Raw genomic sequence first — 26,444 nt, 5'->3', positions numbered from 1 at the left:
AAGCCTGAATATAGTACCTTCACCAATGCTTAGAAATGAGAGAATGGTGAGACTCAGTCAGGGAGGTGCTGCTCTGCCACCAGCACACAAGGCAGAGGTGCTACAGGAGAGGGGGGTCTCTGAGGGTTTGGGTCCGGGGGATAACTGCCATGCATCAACCTTCCTGGCTTGCTGTCCCAGGCCTCTCATCTAGTTCTCTAGAACACCAGGGCAGAAGGGAGGGAGACCTGGACCCACAGGCCGTAGCAAGGGTGGAGCAGGGCCATGCCATCCCAAGAACCTTCTCTGTGAGTCCCAGCACTGCCATTATCTCCTGTGGGATTTTGGCCACTTCGCTCAGTCACTCTGTGCCTTGCGTTACACGTCCATGAGTGGAAAATGCTGCCCACAGTATGCCCACCTTACAGAGTTCTTCTAAAGACAGAACAAATCAATAATGCAGAGTGTTCAAAACCCAGCAGGCCTCACCTAAGTGTTTTCTGTGGCTGGAAGCAAGAGGTTGGGACTTGAACCCACGACAGTCTGATTCCATTACTAGGCTAGTCAGCATACAAGGCACAGTCAGCATAACTTTAGAATTGCGGAGGGGGTGGGGATTGTAATGGGATCAGGGAGTAAGTCTGTGTGGTGAGGCTGGCTGTATAGAAGGGTAGAGATCTCATTGTCTGTGAGGGGCTAAGGAAAAGCAGAGCAGGCCCCATGCCTCCTTCCAGTGGAGTCACTGTTGGCAGGATCATATGCCGTTTCAAAGAGTGAGGCCACTGGATGACAGAGGCTGTTTACAGCCCTGTGCAGTTGAAGATAGACCTTGGGGGCTGTAGCCCTGCCAGACGACGCCCCGCATTCCCAGCCACTGAAGCATGGGGCCCAGGCGGGCGCCTCCCCACTCCCTTGAGTGGTAGCCTCAGAGGGAGGCTTGCTGCCTTGCAGAAAGGGAATAGCCACATTAGACACACCCATATCTAATGATAAGTGTAAAACCATCTTATAAAGCCCCAAATGAAAGCTTTTTGAAGTACTTTTCATTGTTCAATTTACAGTGGCTCTTTATGACTATAGCTAATTAGGAATTGACTTTTTTTTTTCTCATAGATATCCAGAGTCCAAAAACTTAGGTAAATAACTTCCTGGGTAGAGAAGCCTTTGACGTGTGTTTTATATTAGACAGTGTTCTGTGCTTCCTTTCTGTTTGGAATTGTGATGGGTGGTAAAATATCATTTAATACTTTTCTCTGCAAATGGCTGTTCTTTGGATTGTGTGAAGTCATTTCTCTGTAGCTTTTTTCCCCTTCCCAGTTTGAATCTGGATTGATTTCTATTTCTGAGATGCATTGCTGAAAACAGTAGTGGAAGAATGTATCAGAAGGCATGGGGATACTTTTCACCACTGTGCTGTTTTACGACAATACTTAAAAATGCACTTTTCCTGAATCTGGACGATTCTGAGTTGGCTTATAAATACCACCTGAGTGTTTGAAGGTCAAGGAGGCAATTTGATCTGTATTTTAAATGAGACCTTGTAGCTCTTCCACCTGATTTAAACCCAAGTTGACTAAGCTAGAAAGCTGGATCTCTTCTGACCCCCACACCCAAAATGTGTTCTCTGTGTCGCCAGGTTCTGTGATTTTTTTTTTTTTACTTGCTAAATTGTTTTTGTTATGACCCCTTCCACATCCCCATGGTTACTGCCTTTAATTCTTCACACTTCTTGCTTGGATTTTTTTCGACAGTCTCTGAGCAGATTGCTGTGCCTCTGACTTGCATGTTTTCTGTCCTCTCCTTGAGGTGTGTCCATCCTTTGACTCTGAGTCAAAGTTCGAGCTGGAGAGGGACACAACCATCCTCAGGGCTAGTGGACGTGAACTGTTTCTGATTAGACAGGTGCATTTTCCTCATGCTCCTGCCTCAGGACACCATTGCCGTTCTTCCCGCAGGGCTGGCTTGTTACTGCTTGGCTTTGGGACGATGGTCAGACCTGCGTGTGTGGCCATGGCCGTTTCCATGCTGGGCCTCCTCCCCTGCCATGTTCCCTCCGCCCGCCTCTTCTCTCGCTTTCCGATGGCTGTACCTCTCTGCTCCTCTGCCTGGAGTGGCAGACACATCACCACCTGGCTGGAGAGAATGCTTTTCTCATTTGTGAGATCGATGTTGGAAACAAACCTGTTCTTCTAGGAGCAAGGCATGGCACATCTCTATCCTTCTAGAGCAATGAAGCAATTCGTATCTGAGCTGTGACTCTTTGAGAAAGATGAGGTAACAGTATTTCGGGGTCAACTCTCCCCCACGAGGTATTCAAGCACTTGCCACTCACTCCCTTGTTGGCAGGAGGCGCTGCTGGTCACAGTTCGTTGCAGTCCTCTTCCATACCAGTGCATCCTTTAGGTTCTGCCCTGGAGAATCCTTGATCTGCAACCCTGGCCTGTGGGACCTCCTCTGCCAGCTTCTCCCTGGCTCTGTAAGACCCTCCCCTTTGCCTGGGTGGTAGCCTCTCTTCTCTTCCACATCTGAATCCTCTCTGCTCCATCTCTACCCATAGGTCTGCCTGGCCTAAATTTAACCATCTGTTTTAAGAGTTATCCTTAAAGCTGGTTAAAATGCAGATTCTTGGACTCCACCTTCAGAGATTTTTGACTCAGAGGAGCTGGGATAGCGTCAGGGGTAATTGTGTGTGTGGTGAGTTGGGGTGAAGAATGCCAGGCACTTGGGTATAGTGTAGCTTGGTCATTGCATAGCACTTGCCCATACTTTAAAAATAAAGGCACATTTAGGATTTCTGTTTTGGGGCTCTCCCTACTTTCTTCCAGAAACATAGAAGCCATTTTGTTATAAGCAGTCTTCATGACTCATTTGGCTACTCAGGAGTTCCTCGAGGTCAGACATGTTTCAAGAGTTCTTCATGGAGTTCACTACGTATGTGAGTGGAGACCAATGCGTACAACAAACCAAGAAAGGCACTAAACTCAGGTTCTATTTTTCTCTTCTTTCTAGTATAATGCTTCATGGGCAGGAGAATCCTGAGTCTGATGGCTGAAGTGGACATGGCTGAGGATTGATTGAGTGAGTGTGCTGGCTTGAACTCAGGGCCTAAGTGTTGTCCCTGAGCTTTTGTGCTCAAGGATAGCACTCTACCATTTTAGTTACTGCTTCACTTCTAGCTTTTTGTTGGTTAATTGAAGGTAAGATTCTCTAGAACTTTCTTTCCCGTGCTGGCTTTGAACCTGGATCCTCAGATCTCAGCCTCCTGAGCAGTTAGGATTATATGCATGAGCCACTGGTGCTTGGCTGTTACTATTGTTTTATTTTTTTTCATTTGTTTATTGTCAAAGTGATGTACAAAGGGGCTACAGTTTCATATGTAAGGCAGTGAATACATTTCTTATCCAACTTGTTACCTCCTCCCTCATTTTCCCCCGCCGCACTCCTCCCCACTTCCCTTCCCTCTTCCCCCATGGATTGTACAATTAGTTTACACCATATAGTTTTGTAAGTATTGCTGTTGCATTGGTTTGTCTTTTTTCCTTTGTCCCTCGATTTTGGAATTCCCTTTTCCTTTTCTAGTTCCAATACACGTATATACAATGTTCAGGGTACTAAGATCAGTTACAGTGATAACAGCAATGATAAACCACTTGTTTCCATAACTTGGAGTTCATTTCGCTGCATCATCTTATGTGTTCATATGGACATAGCTATTGAGCTTGGCAAATGGATCATCTTTAGGTCAAAGAAAAGCTGCTGAAGCAGACATCTTTTCAGGGTTCTTGGTGATAATTTTCATTTGAATAAGGAGAAAACCACTTAAAAATGAGCCCAGCATCTTTGGTCCTGCCTTATCCTAGACCCACAGTCCTAGCTAGAGTCCTCTCTGGTCACTGGAGCCCTGTGCCCTTACTCCCCTTGGAGTTGTCTTCAGGGTATTATACTCTCAATCACAACTTCAAAACGTGGCAAGTCATTGACTTCTGGTGGACTGAAATGGACACATTTCTAAGTGATACTCAGTGTTGCCTGCCTGCCTGCCTGCCTGCCTGCCTGCCTGCCTGCCTGCCTCCCTCCCTCCCTCCCTCCCTCCCTCCCTCCCTCCCTCCCTCCCTCCCTCCCTCCCTTCCTCCCTCCCTCCCTCCCTCTCTCCCTCCCTACTTCCCTCCCTCCCTCCCTTCTTCCTTTCTTCCCTCCCTCTCTGCATCCCTGCCTTCCTGCCTTCTCACCTTCCTTTCTGCCTTCCTACCTTCCTTTCTGCCTTCCTTCCTGCCTTTCTGCCTTCCTTCCTACCTACCCTCCTGCCTTCCTTCTTACCTATCTTCCTACCTGTCCTTCCCTTTTTGGTGTGGATACTGGGATTTGAATTCAGGACCTCATGTGTTCTTGTTTGGCTTTTTCCGCTTAAGGCAGGGCTCTACTACTTGAGCCATTTCTGCTGGTTAATTGGAGACCTTTCTGCCCTGACTAGCTTTGAACCACTGTCCTCAGATCTCAGCCTCTTGAGTAGCTGGGATTACAGGTATGAGCTACCACTCAGCTCATTGTTGCATTTTTTACATTCCAGTGAGATTGAAATCCTTTATGCTGGATGGCCCACTTTCAGATAGAATCTCTTTGTGCTATAACATAATTTTCTTTGTTATAACATACTTTCATCTGTTCTGGCCTCATTGTGGTTATAATCAACAGGGTAATGATGGCAAGGGAGAGTTGGCAAAAATATTCTTAGACTGAAATTCTGATAAATTGGTTAGTAGTCTTCAATTATACTTATATTTTCAAAATGTACTTTAGCTTGCAAGGGTGAGAAATTTTTGTTGTTGTTAGTTGTGGGGCTTGAACTCAGGGCCTGGGCACTGTCCCTGTATTCTTTTGCTCAAGATTACGGCTCTGCCACTTGGAGCCACAGTTCAATTTCCAGTTTTTGAGTGCTTAATTAGAGATAAGAATCTCATGGTCTTTTCGGCCCAGGCTGGCTTTGAACCTCAATTCTCAGATCTCAGCCTCCTGAGTAGGTAGGATTATAGGCGTGAGCCACTAGTGGAGATAATTTTATTAGAAATAATTTCTGTATGCAGTCATACAGAGCCATTCACTTAAATATGCCCTTGTTTTTACCTTTAAATTATTAGAGGAATGTTTGGTTCTTTTGAAACCTCTATTTATGGCCATTAGAATTGTTTTGTGTGCACACAGGCCTGCAGCACTAGCAATTATCAAGGGAGTGATCTGTCCTATTTATTTTAAAACCAGCAGCACCAATTCCACCTGTCACATGTTGTGGTGGAATTTGAGAAGAATGAGGACAGTTTTATCAGGATCGTGAAGCTTTCCAGATGCATAACCTGTGTATGATAATTCACTTTCTAAAAACAACTTGTGCAGTGTTCACATGCTTGAGACCAGCTGTCTGCTTTTGCTCAGACTCAGCTCCTCCTGCCATGTAACTTTGAGCTATACAAGGTGCACTTGCAACCTCGCATGTCACACAAGAACTCTCTTGATTATTCTCATCTCTCGCTTTTCCAAAGGGTTATACCTAGGGGGAGAGGCACTACTTTCAGAAAGGTTGACTACCAACCAGCTAGAGTTGAGCATAAAAATTTGCCTGACCTTGGGTAATGTGAGCAGACCAATGCATTCTTCCATTAATTAATCATTATTATTATTTTTTACTTTTCAAGGTATATATGGAGAGAGACCTTCTGCCTGAGGCAAAGGCCGCAGTTGTCTACTTTGTTCCTTCATTTTTATTGCGTGGCAGCTTATTTTGTATCCTCCTGATGATTTGCAGACTGTGTGGACTGTCTTTCCACTCCGTTTTAGCTCTTTCTCTATTCTTTTTCATTTGCATGGTTTATCCTTCTTCTTTGTTTCCCTTTTTGTTTCTTTTTTTTTTTTCCTCAAATTTTTATTATCAAACTGATGTACAGAGAGGTTACAGTATCATACGTTGGGCATTGGATACATTTCTTGTACTGTTTGTTGCCTTGTCCCTCATGCCCCTTTTTGTTTCTTTTATCCTGCTTCTTCCCTTGCTTGTCTTTTCCTTACTCCCTTCTCCTGTATCTCTCTGTCTTGGCAGCCCTTGTCTTTGGGAAGTTGGCCAATCACATTATATGCCAAGGTCTGATGGCTGTAATTATTTTCCTTCTACAAATTTCAATCATTTAAATCTCTCTACTGTTAGGATTCTGCTAAGGGTGAATTTCATCTGAGGACCTGAACACTTGATAATTCTTGGTGTTTGGTGCTGAAGACACTGAAGCCAGCAGATACAAAATGTTCTGCTTTCCAAAGAAGTCTTCCAAGCGGAGTGTGGTGGTACACATTTTTAATCCCAGCAGGTAGAGACAAGAGAGTGATGAGTTTGAGACCAGTCTGGGCCAAGTTACAGAGTCCTATTTCAGAAACAAAATACAAAAAATAAATAGTTGGGGGTGTGGCTCAAGAGGTAGAGTGCTTGCCTGGCGTGTGCAAGGCCCTGGCTTTAATCCCCAGTACTGGGAAAAATTTTACTCTTCTCTATGGTACTTAACCACTGAAGCATTGCTTCCTGCCCTGGTGTATGTTTTCCCCTGTAATATGCCATTGCTTTCCTTAGTCATTACACATTTTCTTTTTCCTTTAGCATTCTTTTCACTTACTTTTGCTCTTAACTTCAGATTGTTCTGCTTTCTTAAAGGCTAAATTAAATTCACAGGAAAACCCTAAACTGTTTAGAAGCTATGCATTGTTACATTGTAAACCTGTAAAAATTCTTAACAGTGAGTGGTTTGGATGGATTTTCATGAGAACTCCTTCAGCTTTAAAAGGCAGTAAAACAAATGCCTTAAAATAACCAAACTTGGGCTTATAACAAGGCCATTGTTTGGCAGTATCCACCTTTTAAAAACTTTCCAGAGGAGGAAATGATTCTGAGACTCAATAATGATTTTTACAATAAAGATGATAAATTAACATTGACATTATTTGCCAACAATTGATTTCTTGTTTCCCAACTTTCTACCCCACATTCTGAATAAATTGGACTATGTAGAAAACTAGAAGATTAGCTTTTTAAAAAAATTGAAATTGGGCAGAAGTGGAAATTTGGCAGCAAGAATGGAAACTAGAAAATCAGTCTACAGTGTTCTGGGCTTCTTAGTTTAATGAAGCTCACAAGAATGAGGAAAGGCTTTGAATACAAGGCTGTGTCCTTGGATAGGCTTTTCCTTTTCTGGAAGTTTATTTTTATCCTTATGAATTCGGCATTTGGAACTGTATGTCTGGGCTTTACTTTGTTAATAGTAGCCTCCAAGATGGGCAGATTTCTCTAATAGATAAGAATATCTATCTAATAATAAAACTCCAGTTATATTTTTGGTAGTCTCATGAGCAAAGTGCTAAAGGTGTAGAATGAAGAGGAACTTAGTAATTGAAAACCAAACAAACCAACCTGTGACCCAAACCTGTGACCCAACAGAATGTGTATAATTGAGCTATCCAACCATGCCAATCTTTATAGTCATGTTGATTTGAGCTCTAAGGACATAGTAGAAGCATGTACATATTTATGATTAAGATGATTAGTTAGTATAGGAAGACCAGAGGCTATCTATGTTCTATCATTTTTCTCCCTGAGGTGAGGTGAGATGAAGCCCATTGGAAATATAGCTTCAAGTGACATCATTAGTACCTGTTTTCTAGACTGCTAGAAGGAAGTCTACTGTTTGTCCAAGTTGCTAGCATATGAGTTCCTTCCAAATAGATACTCCCTGTTCATCCAAATTGTTTATATATGTCTGTATCAGGCTTGGTCTTGGTTTCACAGGTGGTATCCTTGATTCATTCTTCCCTTTTCTTAGTGTTTCCTTAGGTGTTTTGTGGTCCAGTCTTCCTACATGTCAATGGGAAAAAAAACACATGGACATGCTGATGTGTCACCTAAACATCTTACTGTATGTTCTTGCTGCTATGGGTTTGAATGTGCATCCCTAGGAGAGTTGAGGCTATAATAATCTGCAGTGGAACCACGGACCTGTAATGCTTTGTTACTGGGCCAGTTAGTACCTCCCATTTCCTGGGAGCTTGTTAGAAACACAGAGCCTTGGTGCCCACTGCAGACCTTCAGGGTCCTACCTGCTTGCTTTGGAGGGCCTATTGGAATGACCACTTACAAGTTTATTGAAGCAATGAAAGCTGAGGCAAAGACACTTTAGCTGTAAAACGTTTTTTCATTAAGCTATTTCAGAATATTGGATTCCAGACTTTATTTGAAAAGTTCATGCACAGATAGTACAGATGGGGTGAGTTCTGTTTGGCTCCAGCAGAGAACATTTAGCTCCTTTCTGCTTTCCGGTTAGTTCATGAGTCTTCCAGGGCTGTGCTGGAAAGGATCATCCTTCAGGGCATCTGTAAAGTTTTACTGGTACTTTAGAGCTTTCTCTGCTCTGCAGGCCCAAATGCATGGCTATGAAATCATTCTGGTAGATCGCAACTAGCACTGAAATAATGATCTGCAACAGAAGATAGAATGTGTTTTAGATGGTAAAGTCAAGTATTTGTTTTAAAAAGAAACTGAAAAAGAAGTTATACCCCGCGTGTGTGTATGTATGTATTATGTACTTACATACATAAATAAATAAATGCACATACAGCATTAAAAATGTTTGAAAGTAGACAAGGACTGACATTATAGGGAGACTCTCAGAGGAAATACTAAGACAATCCAAGCAGGTCTTGGTGGCTCATGACTCCTAGCTACTCAGGAGGCTGAGACTTGAGGATCAAGCTAGCCTTTGCAAAAGGAAAGTCCGTGAAACTCTTATCTTGAATTCACTACCCCAGAACTGTGGAGCTGTGGCTCAAGAGGTAGAGCACTAGCCTTGAGAAAGAAAGCTGAGGCCCTGAATTTAAGCCCAGGGACTGGCGTGTGCATGCCCATGTGCGCGTGTGTGTGTGCGTGTGCGCGCGCACATACACACACAACACACACTCCAGATAAATTGGTTGGGGAATGACCATGTGTAAATGTTTATTACTGGCTGTTTACCAAAGCAACAAATAAATATATATCTAGACATCAACATATGTAGCCATTTTGGTATTCAGAAATATTGGGAAATAGGGCACTGTTATTTTTTAAATCATTGTAATAAACATATAATACCATTCACAGATAACTAGATTATAATGATACAAATAATTAGAATACAATAAAATTTAGTTCAGGCTACAATGATTTTTTGTTTTTTTTTGGCCAGTATTGGGGCTTGAACTCAGGGCCTGAGGCACTGTCCCTGGCTTCTTTTTTGCTCAAGGCTAGCACTCTACCACTTGAGCCACAGCGCCACTTCTGGCTTTTTCTATATATGTGGTGCTGAGGAATCGAACCCAGGGCTTCATGTATGCGAGGCAAGCACTCTTGCCACTAGGCCATATTCTCAGCCCCAAGGCTACAATGATTTTGAACCAAATTTATTTTATTGCTAATTTAGGGAAGGATCCTTTGAGCTCAAAAAGAATGCTCATTTCTAAGTTTCCATTTGAGGCTCCAAATGTGCTTTCTTGAGAACTTAATCTCCTAAGTCTTTATGAAATGAAGACCTGAGTTACTGCTGGAGAGGGTCTAATTTTTGCCTCTTACTAGACTTATTCCTCTTAGAATATGTTCAGCACCTGGAAGTCTTTGGCATGTTTGGCATGCAATAGGTTCTTGTTGAATGAATGCTGGACATTTCTGTTGGATAAAAGCCAGGTGTCTACAACTGTCCCCAGAGCCTCCTGGAACCCCTCTGTGTTCTTTCTGATGGAATCTCCTCATACTTTTGCCCCTGTTCAGCCTGCTTCCATTAGCCAGGGCCTGGGCACTCAATGCGACTTGCTGGCAAACTCAGTAGGCCAATGATGTCAAATGTGGATTTTGACATACTTTGGTTTCCTTTTACTATTTAGTATAACTTGGTAACTTCTCTAGACTTTTCCCATCATTTAGTATCTGCTTTCCCACAGTACCTGGGGTTCATCATATGGAAATGGTGCTCTACAGAAAGGTCTGTCTATTTGTACTGTAAAGTTTTTAATACAGGTCAGTCAGATGATAGAGATTTTTGTGTTTGTCTTTGGAATTCAGTCTTGACATTTTTGTATAGGGAATAAATTTATTTGTTTTTGTATAGAGAATAAACTTACTTGCCTTGTTTTCCACACTAAATTATAAGGTTTTTCAGAGGAATAACAACTTAGTTATTTTTTATTTTTTGATAGTATGTGATAGGAAAATATTGCTTTTTTGCCAAACCTGTGACTAAGACTCTGCTATGGCATCTGAGAAGACTTGATTGGGAGCTCTTACCATGACACAGAATCCATGTTCACTTCTGCTCGCTCATTCACAGAAATGACCAAGAGGGCCTGAAAAATGTCTGCTTGTGACTGTTTCCAAATGGAATAACAGTCTGTGTCCTAAGATAGTACTATAACAAAAATGCAGCATAGTTTTTGATATAATTTCCAAGAACGAAGTGTATTTAGCCTTGATACTTCAGTTGTGATTTATTGTAAACATTGGTTTAGGTTGTTGCATGGGTCTGATTGTAGAGTGGGACAAGGTTCAAATCTCAGCTTTGCCTTCTACTTTCTATGTGTCATTGATAAGCAGCCTCGATTCTACAGACTTTTCTTACCTGTCAGCTGGGGAGAATATCTGCATAGGATTTTCTGCATTAAATGAGGATAGCATATGTAAAATGTTAAGGTGAGTATTGAACAAGTACTAAATGAGTATTATCATCATCATCATCATCATCATCATCATCATCATCATCATCATCATCGTTACCTGGAAGTGAATAACCAAGATACCTTTATCCTTTGATTTGTTCTTACAACAATTAAAGTTCTCCAACAAGTCAAAAAATGAGTGACTGAGATATTTGAGATAGCACTTAGCATCCTGAGTGTGTGTATGGCACATGACACTGTTGAACAGAAGGTCTTACTGTCTGACTGGCAAGTTAAGGCCATGAAGCCCAGTGCTGATAGGACAGACCCAGAATGTTAGAACACTTATATTTGGGATGTCAGTGACAATTTCCCTGACCGACTTGGTGTCCTTTATAGTAGAGAATGCTACTGGTGGAGTATGCCATGGTTGGGGAAGGTCTTGACCTTTCTGTATGACTGTCAAGAACTTTTACCTCTGCCCTGCTTGATCTCTTTCTCTCAAGTGACACAACTTGAGCTTTTTTTTGTCTTTGAAGGTATAAAATGTGAAAGATAGGTGCTTGCTTTGAGTCTTCTGAGGAGGCTAGTCCCAGGAATTTCAGCTATTGAGATATGGTTATGTGGAGGGTATAGAGAAGCAAGAAGGTGATACAATAAAGCCAAGTGGAAAATATGGAGACAATGTCGTGGCTGATTCCTGGCTCAGTGTCTGAGTGGAATGTGCAGTTAGTTAATGAGTGCTGTGGGAACTGCGGGAGGGAAGTTGCAGTAGACTCCTTGGAAGAGGCTTTTTTTTGTGTGTGATGAGTTGTCTGTGTTAGTAACTAATTCTCTCTGGTCCAAATATATTATGCCCTTTTCATCACTTAGGCATGTCAGTATTTAAGATAAAACATGAAGGCATTGCCCCACAAGCCATGTCATTTGTACCTAGATCTCAGAGATGATGTAACCTGTTGGAGGGCCACAGTAAGAGCCGGAATCTGGATGTGAATCCAGCACAGGCTCGTCTTTTGGGCCTCCTGTGAAGTGCAGTGGATTTGTGGGATTCCTGCTGCAGGGATTGATTCAAGGCCGGTGTGCAATGGTTTACTGGACTTAGGCTAGTGTGCTGTCAAGTATGTAGCCTCACCTCAAGGAACGCTTTCCAGGATTTTCGCAATACTGTAGGAGACACTGTTTCTTGCATAAGAAGCAAAAGGAGATGTTGGTGCTTTCTTACTATTTCAGACTTTCATTCCTCTCAGGTATGTGCTTTTTTTCAGGTACTGTCACTTGAACTCATTGCCTCCACACACTTGCTTGGCTCCTTGACTTGGGGCCCACACTCTCCCACGGGGACATGGGCTGGTTTCAAGGCTCGAGCCTCAGTTCTTGGGGTTAACACGTGGGCCGCCAGGCCCAGCTCTGGCTCTCTTGATGGCTTTGGTAAAGTCTTTTCCACCCTTGCCCTTGAACACGCTTCCCTTCTCCCTTTTACAATCCCGGAAAGTCCTGCTGAAGCCCTCCAGCAGCATGCGTGTGCCTCTGTGTGTATGTGCGTGTGCCCGTGAGCATGCCTGCGTGTGCCTGAGTGTGGCTAAGTGTGTGCACGCATGCGTGCTCTCCAGGTTCCCATGGTAGCTTTCCCTGGAAGGCTCTGGCCCCAGTGGGGAAGGCCCCGAAGCTGCCCGCCTGGGGCCTGGGCAGGCGGATGACCGGCCGCAGGCCCGAGGAGCTGATGGATGTGGGTCCACCCTGCAGGGCCACCCTTGGCACCCACTCCCCTCCCCCCCACCCCGCATCAGCTCTGGCTCCCCAGAGCTGGGCCCAGGCCCAGGCCCAGGGTGGGGCGTGGGGTGTGGTTCCCAGTGCCCCACAGGGCCTCAGGGTCCACACAGCAGCAGGGCCCACAGTGTGGCCCTCAGCCCAGCCTCCCCAGCTTCTTTAGAAATGGCTTGCCAGAGTGCTGTCCCCAGGCCCTGCTTCTTCCCCGTGGGCAGAGGGGGGGATGTGTCACCGCAGCAGCATGCTCTGAGGAGGCTTCGTATTTCTATTATAAGAAAGCTCCATCGATGCCAGACAGCTGCCAGACAGCGTCTGACTCTTGAACCGCGTGTGCCTTCCATAGCCAGACTGGTGCCTTCTGAGTGTGTCCAGTGCCACCCACACTGTGCGTGTTCCCACAGCTCCGAGGGTAGCAGTGATGGTTGCAGAGGGTTCTGACTGTGGTGGTGATGGTGTTGAACACCTCGAGGTCAGCTTGTGTGGTCACTGCTGGAGTGGCCTTGTAGAGGCAGCGGGCAGTGATCCCTGCTGTAATGAGTCTCAGGTCACGTTGGCTGCTGGCTCTTCCCAGAGGCCCAAGGTCCATGTTAGAGCATTTTCCTGGTGCTGGATGGTTGTGCCCCAGAAAAGATGCACCAATAATCAGCATCAGTTTACTTTGAAAGAACACAGCCCTTCTGGAGAATGATGCTAAGTAGTTGCCCTGGAACTGTTCATAATGATATTATGAAATTATAAAAAGGATGAGTGCATTTTCTGAAATATTTGTAGAAATATGTCTAATACAAATAAGGTGTGCCAGGAGCTGGGGCTCACGCCTGGGTTCCTAGCTACTCAGGAGGCTGAGATCTGAGGACCGTAGTTTGAAGCCAGCCTCAGAAGAAACTACTCAAAAATGTCAGAAGTGGTGCTGTGGCTCAAGTGGTAGAGCGCTCACCTTGAGCAAAAGAAGCTCAGAGACAGCACCCAAGCCCAAAGTCTAAGCCCTAGGACTGGCAAAAAGCAACAACAACAACACTCCCCTTCCCCATCAATAAGGTGTGTTGTTGTATCTGAAGTAGAGGTTGTAGGTTCACCTCCAACATTTCTTTAAAATATAAGGAATAAAACATAAAGCAAGAATGGTTTGAGAGATGCCTCTGCTTTCTTGTTTCTTTTTTTTCTGAATAATTACTTATTTATTGTTAAAGTGATGTACAGAGGGTTTACAGTTTCATATGTAAGGCAGTGGGTACATTTCTTGTACTATTTGTTTCTTCCTCCCTCATTTCCCCTCCCCCTCCCCCTTTCTCTCTCCCCCCATGAGTTGTTCACTTGGTTTATACCAAATGCTTTTAAGTATTGCTTTTGGAATTGTTCGTCTTTTTATCCTTTGTCTCTCGATTTTGATATTCCCTTTCCCTTCCCTAGTTCTAATAGCAGCATATACAGTATCCAGGGTACTCAGATGAGATACAGTGATAGCGCAGGGACAACCACAGGAAGAGGATACAAGAGGATCATCAACAAAAAAAGCTACAGTATCACATGGCATGTTGAAAGTAATTACAACAGTGATATAACACTCATTTCCATAACATGGAGTTCATTTCACTTAACATCATCTTATGAAGTTCATAATAAAGACAAAGCTATTAGGCTCTATGATCCTCTGCTGTGACTAGCCTAAACCTGTACTAAACCTGTAATTATTCCCTATGAGGGAGACCATAGAGTCCATGTTTCTTTGGTTCTAGCTCACTTCACTTAGTATATTTTTTTCCAAGTCCTTCCATTTACTTACGAATGAGGCAATGTCATTCTTTCTGATGAAGGCATAGAATTCTATTGTGTATATATACCACATTATCCTGATCCATTTGTCTACTGAGGGGCATCTGGGTTGGTTCCATATTTTAGCAATGACAAATTGTGCTGTGATGAACATTGTTGTGCTGGTGGCTTTAGTGTGTTATTGTTTGTAGACTTTTGGGTAGATGCCCAAGAGTGGGGCTGCTGGGTTGTAAGGGAGCTCTATGTTTAGCCTTCTGAGCAACCTCCATACTGCTTTCGAGAGTGGCTGAACAAGTTTACATTCCCACCAACAATGAAGTAGGGTTCCCTTTTGGCCACATCCCCTCCAGCATTTGTTTGTTAGTTTTCCTGATATTAGACATTCTTATTGGGGTGAGGTGGGATCTCAGTGTTGTTTTGATTTGCATTTCTTTTATGGCCAGTGATGTTCTGCTTTCTTTTTTTTTATCGCTTTCTATAAGACTGAATGTTCTGGAAGTCACTTTGTATGTTTTTAACTCCCAGGTTATAATTTGCATGAAACAGCTCTTTCCTCTTGTTTCCAGGCTTCATTGTGTTTCACAAGCGCCACTTCAGGGGACCCAGTCACTAGCTGTTCCAGAAGAAGGAAGCCTGCTTGGTTTCTCTTAATCTTTCTTCAGAAATAGTTTTTTTTTTTTTTCTTTATTTGCTTTAAGGACGAAGTGAGGCGGCTGTGAAGATCAAAAGTAGATGTTCACAGACTGGGCAGGGAAGTCCATGAGACTCTTGTCTCCACTTAACCACTAAAAAGCTGGAAGTGGAGGCATAGTAGAGCATTAGCCTTGACTGAAAGAGCTAAGGGATAGTGCCCAGGCCTTGAGTTCAAGCCCTAGCACCAGAGAGAGGAGGAAGGGTTCCAGGGGAGAGGGAGAAGAGGCGGAGAGCCAATATCAAGCAATAGTAGTGTAGCTTATCCAGTGGTAGAGCACTTGCCTAGACATTATGTGTGAGGCCCTTGGCTCCATGACCACCACCCCAGAGAAACCAACAAAAAAAGGCCACAAAACAACAAGAGATATGGCCTGCTTTCCTTTGTTGTTTTCATGTTCTGCATCTCAGGTGCTTGTGTGTGAATGCAAGGAACCCTTTCTCTATGATAATTTCCTGTAAGCCTCACAGGAGCTCACTGGTCAGAGATATAGCAGGAGCATATCATTAGGGAGATGGTTTGGGGTGAGTGAGATCATCAACCCCACAGACTTGATCTCTTGAGAAAGCCATGTGTGGATTCCTCAAATACTCAGAGCAGCAGGATATGTATATAAGGAACTCGGCCAGCACTCTTCTGTGAGCGGCTGTGCTTATTCTGTTATGTTTCTTTTTCTTGAGTGAACAGTTCTTCTGAAACCTTAATTTCCTTTATGGAGGCACAATATTCATGCCAGTCTCCTTTTGTGGAAGTGTTTGTCTTTGTGTGCAATTCTAGAAAAGGCAGCATTTGCTAGAATGAAGGAAGGAAAAAGCTGAGTAGGGTGTCAGGCCCGCATGTGACCTCAGAACGACAATCTAGCCCTGTTTCTTCTTGTGCGTGGTCTTTGGTTCCATGCTTCCCCTTTCCTCCATGGAAGATGGTAACCTGTGGGTCACTGGCTATTTTCACAGTGAGAGACGGGCCCAAGAAGAGTTAAAATTATTCTGGGAAGAAGAGGTGAGTTTGTTGAAATAATCTGCCTTGTGTTATGGAACTGCTGTTTTTAGTTTTTCTTGGCTTAGGAGTGAGAATCCTGCTGCCTAAGAGGCTGAGCATAAGGGGATAAACCTTGGAGATAATGTTCATGTTTACTGAGCGATTTATGAGGGAGTGGGAATCTAAAATAAGTTCCTGAATATAGATTTCAAGGGAGTATGACAAGTTCCTGAAATGAAATTTTAATTTTATACTCTTTTATGTAATTTAAATGGTTTAGATATTTTAAAGTATCCCTGTAATTAAACACAGCCCTTTCAAAATCTAAAATAGATACAACTTTAGTCATTGTATTCTTTGTAATAAAAACAATAATTTATCTTTTGAGGACAACAGGAATGGAGTATATTTATGTAGTCAGCTGTTAAACAAAGTTCAAATAAAGTCCTAGTTAAAAGAACTAATAATTTATTTGAAAAATACAAATCTGAAATTTAAAAGATCAGATTGTCAGGAAGTTGCTTCAGAATTTTGTTTCAGAATTAGAGCCAGGCTGTTTTACTTACACATTTTTTTTTCCATTTTGCTTGGGTAAAAAACATTGATACAAATGGAAAATTGAAAATGAATCACAGTCTTCTTTTGTAGTTTTTATTAGGGAATTTTCTTAGTTTTAACCTTGAGCTGTCTGATAATGAAATATGAGACAAATAGCAAGACCACTGACAAAAGTGGTAACTACTGAGTGATGTTTCTAAGCACTGATTTAGGTTCACAGGTAAAATGAAATAACCAGTATTGGAAAAATTATGAGGTTAATTATCTTTCACTTAATTTGAAATTAATTTTGAGCAGAGCTCAGAACTTAGATTGAACTAAGTCAGTTGGTATGGCTTTATTTAGTATTTAGAGATTAACAAATTATAATTGTTTAAATTTGGCTCATTAAAAAAAAACAAACTTTCTTTTTTTTTTTTTTGGCCAGGTGCTGGTGGCTCATGTCTATAATACTAGCTACTCAGGAGGATGAGATCAGAGGATCTCTGTTCAAAGCCAGCCATGGCAGGAAAGGCTGTGAGACCCTTATCTCCAATTAACTATCAGAAAACCAGAAGTGGCATTGTGGCTCAAAGTGGTAGAGCACTAGCTTTGAGCAAAAGAGCTCAGGGACAGCACCCAGACCCTGAGTTGAAGCCCCATGAGTGACATTATACATATACATACACACATATGTTATACATATACACACACGTGTGTGTGTATGCGTGTATGCTTGTGTGCTGGTACTAGGACTTAAACTCACAGCCTTCCACTCTCACATGGTTTTTTTCACTTAAGGCTGGCACTCTACTACTTGAGCCACATACCTACTTCTGGCTTTTTAACTGGGGATAAGGGTCTTATGGACTTTTCTGCTTTGGCTGGCTTCAGAATGTGATCTCAGATCTCCTGAGTAGCTAGGACTACAGGCGTGAGCCTCAGCACCTGGCTTCACTTAAAAAATTTTTAGAGGCCCCCATGGGGAGACTGTAGATTTGGGGATGTGGAAAGGATGGTGATGTGGTTCTTACTCACAGAAGCTCATAGCTGGGTGAGGAAAATGATTTTTTAAATTATAAAGGTGATGTACAGAGGGGTTACTGTTTCTTAAGTCAGGAAATGAGTACATTTTGTTATGAGCAACATCACCCCTTCCTTCGATGTCTCTCAGTTTCCCCTTCTGTCCCTGCCCACTGCTGCATTTTTTACCCTTTGTCCTTTCATTTCCTTGTCCTCCCTTGTCCCCCACCCATGCCAAAGACAGATAAACGAACAAACAAGACAAAAAGAAAATAAGCCCTCTTGTTTCCATTTCCTGGAATTAGTTTTGATAAATGTTATTTTATATGATCAGAGGCACAGAGGCACTATGCCTTTGTGTGGAAAATGAATTAAAAATGCTAGTACTCACTAGACACTATGTTGGAAATGAACTTTACAACTTGGGGTGGGGAGCAATGAGGGAGAAGTGGGAGAGAATGGGGAAGGGGCTAACAGTGTTCAAAAACAAAAGTACTCATTACCTTACTTATATAACTGTAACCTCTCTGTACATCACCTTTATAATAAAATTTTAAGAAAAGATGGGTACCGTGGCTTAAACTGTGAGCCTTACCTTCTCACTTGGTTGCTTACTCAAGGCTGATAATCTATCACTTGAGCTATACCTGCAGTCTGACTTTTTACTGGCGAGTCGGAGATGGAGTCTTTTCTGGCTGGGCTGGTTTCAAGCTGTGGCCCTCCAGATCTCGGCCTCCTGAGCAGCTAAGATTATAGGCATGAGTCCCTGGAGCATGGCGTACAATTTTTACTCTTGACGATGAGATGGTATTCAGATATACCAGTTATGTATACATTTAATGTATGCATGTACTTTATCTCTGTATTACTAAGTCATGTATTAATTTCATGTTACATTACAAACTATCCAAGCATAGTGGCTTAAAACAGCATTTGTTTACTACCTTGTACTTTCTCTGATTTGGGGTCCAGGCACTGCTTAGCTGGTCTTATAAGGCTATAGTCAAGGTGTAAGCTAGGCTGTATTTGAGTAGGGGAAGAATCCACTCCCAAACTTATTCAAGTTACCGGAAGAATTAGTTTTCTTGTAACTATAGAACTGAGATGCCTATTTCCTTGCTGATTGTCAGCTGGGGGATGCTCACTCCCAGAGGCCCCTGCCAGCGCCTCGCCATGTGGTCCCCTTACAGACCCAGTCATATCTTGGCAGCTCACTTCTTCACAGATAGCTCAAGAGTCTCTCAATCTTAGTTACTGAGATGGAATCTTATACAGGAAAACAAAACCAAAGGAGTGACATCCTGTTCTAAATTCTGTTGGTGGTAGCAGATCACTTAGGAGGATGGGCTTATACAAGGGTGCGATCCGTTGTGGCTTACATTGGAGTTCTGTCCACCACTCTACATTTATGGTTATGTCATTGACCTCTATTCTAAAAAAAAAATAAACTCAGCATTTGATTCCCAGAAAGACTGATAAGAGCATCTTCAACTGAGGAATTAAAAGCAATCTGGAAAATCAGAAATGGATTGTTTCCTCTCAGTGGGTAGAAAACAAGATGAATGTCTGTAGATTCCCAATATTAATAGGAAAGAGTTTTGTATCAAAACAGTGAGGCTTTGGCTCCTATGTTTGGGGTGGACCTCCACAGGAATCTCACAAGGTCCTCTAGCTAGATGGCAGTAGTTTCTTATCTGGACGCGATAACATTGGCTGATGGTTCGGGAGTGACATGCAGCAGGAACACTCTTTGAGGGACAAGTCTCCTGGAGAGCACTCTGCAGTATGCAAACTAGACAGATGGTGGCTTGTTCAACCTTGGACAGGAATGTATCCTACTCATTGGCAGGCTGGGTGCTGAGAGATACTCATGCTATTTGAGGCAGAGCTTTATCAAGCTTACTGAACTGCTTTGTAGCACACGAGGCAGCCACCTGATGAGACATAGTGCTAACCTGGGGTGGTATGATGCACATACACAGCATGCTCACTAACGTAGGTTGAGAGTGCTGATGATAGATTTTTGTAAATTGGACAAAATCTGTAGTACCAAATGTAAGGATCTTTCACTAACAGGATGGAGTGCAGGTTGAAAACAGCCTTCTCTTGGACAGAATCATGAATATTCTCTTCCCAGCTAGAGCTTCATTAATGTACACAATTAGGTATGTATTTCAGGGAAGCAACAACGTGTAGTTGTACCTGCTTCCTTTTTCAGTTGAAGATCAGGTCGATTGAATGGTCTCAAGTTCATTTGAATTGTTTGGAAGGAACGTGGTTGTTTCTAGGCTGGGGATATAGCTCAATGGCAGAGTGCATACCTAGCATGCATGAAACCCTGGATTGGATTCCCAGTACCCTCACAAATAGTCTTTTCACAAACATGTATGACATTTGAATTTTCAGTCCAGTGACACTGTCTATTATTGTGTGTGGTCTCCTATTGAAGAAAAAGGCTCAAGTCTTTTCAGGCACAAGGGTGTCTCTTTTGAAAGGTGAGAACTTGCTGCCCCCAGTGGTTGATAGAAAGTGGAGAGGAATATTTTGTCCCAATTTAGTCACATCATTTACTCCAGATTTTTAGCTTTAATTTTCTTTCTTTCTTTTAATACTTGATGTTTGTGTTTGCTTTAAAAAATTTTTATTTTGGTATTTGTGCCTTTTATTGTGACAACACTCAGATAATTTTTGGAACTTGGGTTGGGGGAAGATGTACTCAGATAATAATCAGTTTACTGAAATTTTTATTTTTTCTTTCTAGCAGTTCAAGTTCTACAGTTGTCACATTAGACTTCCTTCTCCTGTGGGCTCTTTTCAGGACCTGACATCGAGTTTCATGGTGAGTAGATACTAAGGTCTTCGTTGTGATAATGTTTGTGAAGCAAAGCCTGTCTGAGCACTTAGCATTCTGAGATGTTTGACCTGGTTGACCCACCGAGTTGCTGCATTTGGCTTAAGGCTTGTGTGCCTAGGTATATGTATATTGCATTTGTGGAGGTAGAGTGTAAGGGCTGAAGCTTGGGTTACCTGGAAGTAAAAGCTCAAATGATGACTATATGTTTCAGTCACTCTGACATGCTTCAATCTGAAGGGGAGGATACAGTCAGTGAGGGGCTGGAGGGTGTCTGGAAGACACCATCAGTGTTCCTAGCTTGCCCCTCATCTGATTGTCACTGTAGAATGTCTCTTTATCTTTCTATGCCCCTCTGTTTTGTCAACTCTTTTTTTTTTGGCCAGTCCTGGGGCTTAGGACTCAGGGCCTGAGCACTGTCCCTGGCTTCTTCTTGCTCAAGGCTAGCACTCTGCCACTTGAACCACAGCCCCACTTCTGGCCATTTTCTGTATATGTGGTGCTGGGGAATCGAACCTAGGGCCTCATGTATATGAGGCAAGCACTCTTGCCACTAGGCCGTATCCCCAGCCCTGTTTTGTCAACTCTTAAATGATGCTATTAATTTTCGTTCTGTCTAAATGTCAGGCTTCATTTGATGTCAGCAACATCAAGTGAGGCCATACGTGAGAATCTTTAGAAAAGAAAGAACTTCTTTAAAAATTTGCAAAATTGTCAATAAATTTTTGATATGCTGGGAGGCATGACTTATTTCTTACAGCAGACACCTCTTCCCTCCATACCCCCCTCTTTGCCTGTCTGACTGCCTCCTTGAGTGCCTGGTCTAGAACATTGCCTGCTATGTCAGGGCTGCTCAGTAAAACTTGTCAAGGAAATGAATTGAAGTCATTCCCCCGCCTCGCTCTCCTTCCCCCCCAGCACATCCAGGCTTCCTTATTTACATTTGCTGTTGGAATTAGACTAGGCAAGTGGGTAATGAGGAAAGATTCATTGTGCTTCCTCACCGAGGCACACACATCCTTAGATTTAAATGGAATTTTCACAGTTTAGAACTTTGCTAAGATTGTGGGTTCTAAAAAGCACACATTACATAGTAGACCACGTTCTAATTCAATGTGGGTTCAATTCCTTTCTGTATTGCTGAGTTAAATTCAGTGCATACATTATTTTTTTCCTGAGTGGATTTCATTACATGATGTCTGAAAACTTGGAGTCCATTAAATTGACGCTCACAGCTGTGAGGCTGTGCACCTCCTGCGTGCGTAGTGACTGCCGTGCTTCTTCCTTTTAGTAACCTGATGGGACAGGGTCATGCTTGAGAAGCCTTACCTCTGTTGACTTGAAGGATATTGGTTGATGATTTGCACTATTGGTTCCGCGGTTTGTCCCGCTTACCACCAGCTTCAAGTGGGAGGGGCCGGGGTGTCTCTCACGAGTGGGAGCACATCTTTCACATCTGTGCAAGTGTGGCTGCAGCTCATTCTCTCTTCTAATCTCAGATATAGTCTCTGCGAAACCCAAAATTACCTTCAAGCAGATTTTTTTTTCCTAAGGAACTGAGCACACCACTGGACTGTATCTCAAAGCACTGTGCAATCTGATTTACAGAATTTTGGCAGAGGTAGAAATAAGTCTTGAAAATTACATAAGTATCTGATTTCTCTCCGTACATGGGATTACCTCATTCTATCAACTATTTTAAGCATCTTTCAAAATTGGTAATGGAAAACTTCTTCTTGACTGTAGAAGTATATGTGAATTTTAAGTTAAATATAAAGTTACATTTCTCCCCTGAAACTTCAGAGTGGTTAAAAAACACCTCAACATTTCTGTAGAACTGTACGTTGCTTTTCTATGTCATGGGTAGTTTTCAAACACAGACTTAGATTTTGAAGTGCTGTAAGAACTTTCGCACCTCTAAAAAAGGTTCTTACAGCTGACTGTCCTGGGATTTATATTCACTCTGTTACTCATAAAACTACCCCTGAAATGGCTCACAGCTGGAGTGTGAGACATTCCTAAGTGCTGATAAAATGGACAGGTGGCATTACCTTTTCTTGTTTTGCTTGTCTGGGAAGGCCCACAGAGGACTAGAGTTTTGTATTTACTATAGAATGTGCCTGTCTTCCTATATACTGTATTTGTTTAGACTTTGTTTTTAAAATATATGTAGTTGAGTCTTTGCATTTAGGTTGTTCATGTTGCATTTGTATGGTATAGTTGCACAATACATACCTTAGTTTGAATCCCTAGCCCTGCCACTTTGTTTCCTTTTGCTTCCAGGCAAGTCCTAACTCTGAGTCTCATCTTTAAATGGGATAGTTATTTCATGGACTTATTTTGAAAATGCCTAATTTAGCATTTGATGCATATGAGGTGCTCAGTAGAATGTTAGTTTCTACCCTAATATTTGGCAGTTCTACTGTGAGCAGGCAGAGGAGGAAGACAGACAGAGGTGCTGAACTCAGCCCTATTTCAGAGGTTTTCTAAAGAACTCCATGAGGCATCTTGCTAAAGCCAGGTATGGCAGAGTGCTGGTGAATTGATTGAGCACAAAGCTCCTGGGATGCATGTGAGGAAATTAATTTAGGATTTTGGCCTCATTTTCTGTCATCCATAAGAGACTAAAACTTCAGGCTTTAGGTCTGGTCAGCACTTAGCGCAGATGAGAAAGACTCAGTTGGGGAAAACTACTTCTATTGGTATCTCTCAAGGTAGATGACAAGAACCAGGGAGGCAGCGTGAGATCAGCATGGAGAAACACATAGCAATCAACAAATCACCATATTCACAGGTGATACTTCCCAGACCTATACTTTCTATTCTTGTGTTAAATTCAGAAATTTTAAGGTACAATTTTTTAAAAAGGCCAGTAGTACTAGGAAAGACATTCATTAGCTTTGCATGTAGGTCCTTGCTGTCTGTACTAGTAATTAAAGTAACATGTTTTGTTTTTTTTTAAACCAGATGTATGTGTAGTTATCTTTGGCACTATACATTGAAGTAGATCGGTTATGTTGTGAATGAGAGATTGAGGTTCCTAGCTTGAAGGAGTAGGTTAATCTCTGCTCACCTTCAGTTCATTTGAGGGCTGCACTGAGCTGTCCTGTCTGCATGAGAGGCTGGGAAGTGGCGAATTGGAGTCTCTGCTGGCCTGCGAGGTTGTCATTAAGGAGGTGACACTAAGGCTGCCAGTCCTAGAATCCTGGGGAGACATTATTAGCTTCGGAACTAATTCCTGAGTCTTTTAGGCTTCATTCATGTCAGCCTTTCTCTTCCCTTACTTGTCCTGCTTGCTTGCCCTATCCTAGGTCAGTATCTATGCAGTATGGAGGCATTCAGGTCTATAGCTCCATCCTATCGCTTTACTTTCATTCTTCAACTTTGACATAAAGAATGTCACTGAGAAAAATAGAAACATAGTGAGAGTGTCAAGAATACTGCATGTTTTTGTTTGCAGGGTGGATTTAAAAAGTCAGCAATGCAAAGAGGAAGGCTAGCAGTTGGGGGACATCATTTTTATAGGTTGGGAAGAGAAGCTTGTTGCCAGAGTTGCTTCTCTCTGTGGTCTGAGACCCTCAGAGTTGCTTTGCCTAGATAGTGTTTCATTCTATCCTTCTGCTATTAAATGATACATTTTCATCAAGTAGACAGGTTGAATCATATCAGAAAAACACCTCGAACAGTTTGCTTTAAATTCAAGTGAGTCTGCAGTTTCTTCAGTGGAGGCCTACCACAGTATTGTCAAACTGCTAAAAAGGTAGCACATTTTCCACCTCAATTTTTTTTTGTGGGGGAGGCCAGGGTAAGGGTGTGGGGAAATGAGTGTAAAAATAAACCTTTCAGAGATTCTGGGTTTCTCCGTGTCATTTGTTATTTTCCATGGTGCGGGAGGTTCGAAATAGCATCGCTTTTTATGGGATTCTCAGCAGTGAGCTGGAAAAGTTGGCTTCGTGGGTTTGGTGTGTCTGTGTGGGTGAGGTAACTTGTGCAGCGCTATGGGGTTGGGGCCATGCCTGGCATGTTCTCTCTGTCTTCCTGCCTCCCTGTCCCCTACTTGGTATCTCCAGGATGAATAGCACTCATGTATACAATACGCTTTGCCAGGGTCAGGTTCTTGTGACTTGCCTGTGGCATTCGATGCCAGTTGTAACAGACTGAGTCTCAGCAGTCCCAGCAAAGTCCTATCGGTACAATTATGAGGGCATTCGCTCTGAGGGCCTGTCCTTCAGGGATGCTGTGTCAGACTGGCCAAAGGTCTTGAGCCTAGGAGGATGACCTTCTAGAATCTTCATGTCAGTGGGATGTACCAGCCATCTTTTCAAAGGGGATCCTTGAAACTTACGAGAGTTACACAATTGTTACAAATGGAGGGAGGTTGCTGAATTATTTGTGAATTCAATGAAGAGAGAAAATGTCAGGAGACAGGCAGTAGGACTAAGCGTTTTAGCCCCCAGGGAACCCGGGGCATTTGTGAATTCTTTGAAATTGTGCCAGATCCTGGGGAAAATGTCAGGACTTTGATGGGACTCTCAGTAAGATTTTGGCTTTCCAAAAGGTTTAGAACATTTTCAGTAGAGCATGAAGTTCATTTGACTTGGAAGTCATTTTAGCCATGGTCAGACTGGAAGTGTCCTGAGCCTGGGCAGAGAATGATATGGGCAGAACTGAAGAGGCTAGGAAGGGCGGGGGGGAGGGTAAGTGTTTAGTTATACACTGTGTCATCTAACCACACAAAGGGGATCATTTGAAGAATTAAACTGTTATTTTTTTTCCTTGTGTAGGCTTTCTGCTTAAACTTCATGTAACATTTTTTTGTACTGGCTGTGTTTCCTGCCAGAGGCTGTTTGGTTAACTTTATAAGCTAAGGGTTTGGGAGAGGTTTCTGCTGAGCTCAGGGTGTCTGGGGTCTATCTGGGCTCAGCACAACATGTAATAAACAGTTTCTTCCTTTTCCTGGGATATGGTTTGCAGTGATTCTCCACAATTTTCTGAGTGTCTTTGTTGTAACCTGAGGATTGTGGTATAGATCTTGGGGCTACATATTTGTCTGTAGATCAGTACAGGAAACCCCTCAAGAGTCTTCATTGGCTTTCATGGCATGCTGGGGGCTGGGGGTTATGTTAGTACGTTCAGCCGGACTAAGCCAGTCATGATGTGGAGGCATAATCTCTAAATACATGTACAGATGGTTTACAGACACGAAGCATTACAGCTGCCACAGGGTTGTGTTGGGAGATGTTATAGACAGGTCAAGAGTCGTACCCACAGTACATGTTCCACTTGGGGCCAGAATTTTCTGTGGAATCTGCAAATGTGGTTGAGAAACAAGGAAGCTACCTCTGTTGGTTTTTGGTAGCAGAGTGTAAAGGCTGTACTTAAGTGATGGGGTAATCAAATAGGGAAGATTTCTCCTAAATGCTCTGAGACTGAGTAAATTTTTTATTTTATTTTTAGTGCTGGGAATGGAACCTTAGAGCCTTATGGATTTTAGCAAGCATTCTTCCGCTGAGCAATGCTTTCAGCTGCCTACTTTTTAAAAAGTTCTAGAGCTTCTACTTATTCTGTAGATTCTAGTCGGTGGTACTAACATTTTATCTGTGTGATTCTATTCCAAGAATAATGATTCTGCTGGCTTTCATTATTTCACCAGGTTGGAAGAGCTATGCTTACTCAGTGGAATGTCTGGGCAGCAAGGCCTACTTTTTACAGTGTTATTCTGGCAACAGTATCACACGTCCCAGCATCTCACTCTTTAATCCTTTGTACTCCTCTTCACTTAATAAATCACTTGTACTCTATTTAATAAGATAAGAAAATAGGGCTGGGTAGGTGGCTTATTGGTAGAGCACTTGCCTTGCATGTATGAAGCCCTGGGTTCGATTCCTCAACACCACATAAACAGAAAAAGCCAGAAATGGGCGCTGTGGCTCAAGTGGTAGAGTGCTAGCCTTCAGCAAAAAGAAGCCAGGGACAGTGCTCAGGCCCTGAGTTCAACCCCTAGGACTGGCAAAAAAAAAAAAAAGAAAAAAAGAAAATACACTGCTATTTGTAAATCATTTAAGAAAAAGTTGTTTTATTGGGCCAGATGAGTCTATGAAATATTTTTGGGTGCTTTGAAGGATTACAAGTCTG

The 26,444-nt window shown here is 42.6% G+C and overlaps 1 protein-coding gene across 2 annotated transcripts in view; it reads left to right on the top strand.

Annotated features, from left to right (window-relative positions):
- Ldlrad4 (low density lipoprotein receptor class A domain containing 4) overlaps window positions 1-26,444 on the top strand; it is a 373,268-nt gene that overhangs the window by 43,936 nt on the left and 302,888 nt on the right. The window contains exons 1-2 of one of the 2 annotated variants that reach the window (XM_048363763.1): window positions 11,774-11,807; window positions 20,223-20,297. The gene's annotated coding sequence lies outside the window, so the exon portion shown is untranslated. Of the gene's footprint in view, window positions 1-11,773; window positions 11,808-20,222; window positions 20,298-26,444 lie in introns of those variants that run through there. The other variant, XM_048363762.1, reaches the window with a different exon arrangement.

This window comes from Perognathus longimembris, chromosome 15, assembly GCF_023159225.1.
Source record: "Perognathus longimembris pacificus isolate PPM17 chromosome 15, ASM2315922v1, whole genome shotgun sequence".
NCBI classification, from domain to species: Eukaryota; Metazoa; Chordata; class Mammalia; order Rodentia; family Heteromyidae; genus Perognathus; species Perognathus longimembris.
The sequence above is the reverse complement of the archived record's forward strand: the minus strand, read 5'-3'. Positions and strand labels throughout refer to the sequence as shown.